Below are 5,663 nucleotides of genomic sequence, written 5' to 3'. Positions count from 1 at the left end.
ACACTACGTAAGGGAAAGTATGTATTGTGTTGCAGAGGATATGCTAGAGAAGGCAGTGAATTCAGATATTCAGATAGAGATGTATGTAAGATACATACTGTACACTACGTAGGGGAAAGTATGTATTGTGTTACAGAGGATATGCCAGAGAATGCTAATGAAATCAAATTCGAGTAACACAAACTTCACAGCTTTTCAATCTAGCTAATAAATCCTAGATAATTGTTTGTTAGAGTTTACAGCCTAAACTGCTGAACGAATCTCGATGACATTTGGCACAGATGTAGAGAATATTCTGGAAGAAAACATAGTCCTTTTATTTTTTTTAATCCGCACAGATTTCGTTACGGGCGAAACACATACCTTTCCGGCGTAGCGTCTTTAATTCTCACTTTAGTCATTTCCATAAAACCTTTTTTAACGCCTGTTAAAAACGGTGTTATAATATCCTGACATAGAACCCATCTTAAATTTTCATCTTTCAATTGTTCCCCTATCACTCTTCTATAGAATATATCCATAGGATGCAGAAACAATTTGTCTCTTTTCTTTTTATTAGCTTGCGATTTTAAAAACGGACGCAACCCTTGACGTTTTGCTGGTGAGTTGCTTTTAGTCACATTTGATATTGTGGTCATGCGGGTTTTGTATTTTTTATAAGCACGATTTCTTGTTATTGGTTCGATTAGGAAATCATGATTATCGTAGTCATCACTCGTATCGTCATAGTAATTGAAAATAGTCGGGTGATCAGCATGCCCGTCATCTAAAAGTTTGCTCTTTAATATAGCAATCCTTTCTTGGATAGATGGCGTTGGACCCAAAACGTAGTTGATGTTTAACGCTATAAACAGACATAATCTTACTATCATATATCATTTCGTCTATCCATCTAAACTTTCGCATTAAATATTTTAAATGCGAAAGTTTAGATGGATGTATGTTTGTTAGCGTTTGTAGCCTAAACGGCTGTACGGATCTCCATGAAATTTGGCACAGGTTTAGAACATAGTCTGGAAGAACACATAGGCTACTTTTTATTCTGAGAATAGTTCCCGTGGGATTCATTAACTTATTTTTTAATGTTTACTTGATAATTCTGCAACGGTTCAACATATCTTATTTAAATTTGGCACATATAAAAAACAAAGTCTGGAGTACATATTGGATAAGGTTCATCCCCAAGAAATGTCTGGTTCCCGAGGGATACGTAGCTTTTTGTTATTTATATAGTTCGTATGATTTCTAATACCACGCGGTCGAAGTCACGGGCAATAGCTAGTAATGCTACAAATGTGAAAGTTTAGATGGATGTTAGAATTTGTAGTCTAAACTTCTGAACCAAATTTGTCATAGATGTAGGGGAGAGTCGGAACATATAGGATATTTTTGATCTCGAAAATCGTTACGGTTCTCGTGGGATATATTTTGTTTTTATCATGTTAACTAGATAATTTTGTAATAGTAAGTTCAATATATCTTATTTGAAATTTGTCACAGATATAATATAAAGTCTGGAGCACATGGGTTACCGTCCACGCTCGAAAAATGTCAGGTTCCAGTGGGATAGGTAATTTTTTTGTTTTTCATTGCATATTTTTAATACTGCGCGGACAAAAGCCCGATCCCGTTTAGTTATTACTAGTAATTAAATATTAAAAAAACTTACTAAACAAAATAAGAAAGGTCTTCATGTTAAGTTAGCTCTTCATTGTGTGTAGATTTCTTTGCCATTGGATTAAATTTTACGCAAGCGTAAATAAACAAAATTATTTCTAGTGTAAGCAAGACGGTAATAAAAGTAGCATAATAAAGTACTATACAATGCTTACGACTTTGTGTAAAATAATTAATCCATACTAAGATAATGAAAAGGAAAGATTTGTATTTTTGTATATATTGAAATAACTCAAAAACTACTTGGCCGATTTTAAAAATTCTTGCACTGTTGGAAAGGTCATTTATCTATGAGTAACACAGGCTATACTTTTTTTATTTTCACGCAGACAAAGTCGCGTGCAAAGGCTATTTTGTCATTAATGTAGAGGATAGCCTGGAAGAACACATAAGATATTAGGTTGTAAGAAGTCGCGGGTAATAACTATTTAATAATAAAACACAATTATAGTTACATTTTATTAATATTTAACCGTGAGTTCGTTTACATTTAAATAAAAACATACTATCTCTTTCTACCACTTCGGATAAATTGAGAGGGCAATATATTTTTAAATGAATATTTTAACATCACGGGACGTGTTACTTCTAATTGTTTTATAGATAATTAGCACATATATTTATATGGACTCGTTCGTATTCTGAAAAGGAAAAAAGATTTTAAACGAAACAAAAAATTATAGAGAAAATTTGAGAGTAGCCCCAGTGGTTGATAAAATAAGGAGTAAACGGTTAGAGTGGTATGGGCATGTTATGAGAAGGGATGATTCGCATGTAACAAGACGGACGTTAGTTATGAATGTGGAGGTACACCGGTAGAGGTAGAGGTAGAAAGAGATGGATGTATTGCGGGAAAGGTGACATGATCAAGAAGAAAGTGATGACTGAGATTACGGATGATAGAGAGCTTTGGAGGACGAAAACCCGGTGCGCCAACCCTACGGGAGCATAAGGCAGGGGAGATGATGAAACGAAATAAAGAAGGGATAGAGCCAGCGTTAGGATAGGGCGAGGGTAGGCGACCAATGCGACTGACAATGTGTACTAATGGGCTGCAAATTCTGCATTAACAGCGTGAAAATATAGCCCAAAGCGTGTGTTGGGCTTTTTATTAAAGAAAGAATTATCTATACTATTATAATAAAGCGTAAATACATACTTCTTTGTTGCCTAAGATGTCAGCAATTACAGCATATTTTTGAATATTTCTTCTTTTTAATAAAAAGCCCTACACTTGTATATCTTAACGCCATTAAACTTAGGGGGTAAATACTTTGGATAAAAACCCTAATGTGGGAAAGACACCATAAGTTGCTGCCAACATCAAGGAAGCAAGGTTGTCATCATGTCATGTCATGTTGACATTTGTAATTGAGCATTTGACACATGTAAACAATAAAATAAAATTTTCATAATTTCATGCGGATGAAGTCGCATGGGAACAGCTAGTATTAAAAATATACTGATTGCTGACATCCTACGCCACGAAGTATTGTTTACGCTTTTCTATATTAGTATAGAAGTATAGATAATTACGTACCTTGTAAAACCCCTTGACGACAGTTCGCCGTGTCTAATGAGCAGATATTTTTAAACAAAACAACATGATTATCAATACTGCTGACGGCACAAACAGGATTAATTTCATCGTCGGTACAACTAGCCGGACAACCGGACCTCAAGAATATTGTATAATGTATACAAAACTTAGCTTCTATCATGTCGTATTCTGGAATTAAAAATGACTGAGTCACGCCTGCGACTCCGTCTACGTGGTATTAAATAAGCCCGTGTATTCTTCTATGGCAAATTTCATCGACATCCATTCAGCAGTTTAGGCTACTAAAATCCATCTAAACTTTCGAATTAGTTAGACGCACATTTTGTATAAAGTACTAGCTGTTTCCCCCGACTACGTCCACGCAATATTAAGATAAAAAGTAGCCTATAATATGCCCGTCTATGTCAACTACCCTCCAGCGAAAGTCCGGTCGTAATCTGCCCAGCCGTTTCGGAGATTACCCGGAACAAACACGGCTTGCGGACAGACACAGACAAAAAAATTTAAACGCAATTTTCGTTATCTGCAACGCAAATACATTCCAGAAATCTGGAATTTTTCTTTCGATTAGATATAGACATCCAAGACTTGCCGAATAGGCCGCCCGGTGTAATACCACGACCACACAGAAGATAGGCGTGAAGTGGAAACAATTCAGTGTTTCGTCTGATGAGTGTGGTGCTGGAGGCCCAACTTTAGTCCGTTTTCCTTCCCACCCTTTTTCTCATAAGAATGGGTTGGAAAGGGAACGTGGATTTGACAGTGGAGGTTACGTATAGGAAGGGGAAATGTCCTCTTTATGTGCGTCTCCTCCGTCAATGAAGGGTAGGCAACGCTGCAATTGCGGATGTTTATGTGCAGCGGTCGCTTCCCGTTTCGGTGGATTCAGGCCGCTTGCTCGTTTGCCACATCATATTATAAAAAAAACTTACTAAGATTTCCGCGATACGCTGCACACAAATTATTCAACGCTATATGACATCCACTTTGGAACCATTTGAATCTCATTCTTTTACGATTTAAACCGCACGCTGTCTTGTGGTAATCGTTACAGTGGTACGGATCGCAGTAATCCATCCAAGCTGGATGGAACGGTTTATCGAAACGATTCTGCCATGTCTCGTTTACGAATGGCTTTATAATTATATCTGAAATGTTGCCAAATATCGAAAAGATTCAAATCTTATTTACTAGCTTTAGCCCGCGTGGAATTTAAAAAAACAAAAGTGTCATGCCTATGTCATCTTCCAGACTATCCTCTACATCTATACCAAATTTCATCGAAATCCGTTCAGCAGTTTAGGCTACAAACTATAACAAACATCCATCCGTCCACCCAAACTTTTTCGTTTATAATATTAGTAAGACTATCTTTCGCCCGCGACTCCCTCCGCGTGAAATTAAAAATAAAACAAAAAGGAATAGCTTGTGTGTTCTTTCAGACTATCCTCTACATCTATACCAAATTTCATCGAAATCCGTTCAGCAGTTTAGGCTACAAACTCTAACAAACATACATCTAAACTTTCGCATTTATATTAAGTTAGCTGTATTTAAAAAAAAAACTGCCAATAGTGTCACTTTTTAGTAACATACCTAAATGTTTACAATTTATTATGTAACCGTTTATTTAATTTAATAGTAAGTAGCTTTTTTTAATTAAGATTACATTTTTTTAATACTTATAACAGAAAAAATTCAATACAATACTTTTGAGACGATCTCTGATGAAATTTGGGTTGGAATACTTCGGAGGTGGCCTGTGAAACATATTTTTACATTTATAAAAATGTTTACGTGAAGGCGCGGTCTTGGACTAAAATATCGCACAACAGTTGTGCGATAGTTTTGCAGTCAATTCAACTTTTTAGTTTAACAACAAAATCGAGTAGTGTGCATAACCTCATAGGAATCAAAGCGAGATTAAACTGTGCGATAGTTTTGTCAAAGGTCTGAGCGATCTTAATATCAAGTATTGTTTATTTATTTTTAATGCCCGCAAACTTCGATGGCGTGGAATTTGGCCGGAGGCCTAATTTTGGTCCCTTTCCCTTCCTACCCTTTTCTTAAGAGGAAAGGATGGGAAGGAAAGGTAGATTTGACGATGGAGGAGGCGCATATGAAGGGGAAACATCATTTTTATGTGCGTCTCCTCCTCCGTCAATGAAGGGTAGGCAGCGCATCTGCAATTGCGGATGTTTATGGGCAGTAGTCGCTTTTCATTTGGATGGATTCAGGTGGCCGCTTACTCATTTGCCAACTTATATTTAAAAAAAATATAAAAAAGTGGTCGTCTATAACATTCCCCCGTACATCTACTTTTTACCAGCTACCTTCCAGTCAAAGTCCCGTCTAAATCGGTCCACCCGTTACAGAGATAGAAGCCCCGTCGCCATTTTGTCAGCGAGAAATTAAAAAAAAACTA

This window comes from Papilio polytes, unplaced genomic scaffold, assembly GCF_000836215.1.
Source record: "Papilio polytes unplaced genomic scaffold, Ppol_1.0 DF821845.1, whole genome shotgun sequence".
NCBI classification, from domain to species: Eukaryota; Metazoa; Arthropoda; class Insecta; order Lepidoptera; family Papilionidae; genus Papilio; species Papilio polytes.
Note: the sequence above shows the minus strand (reverse complement) of the source record.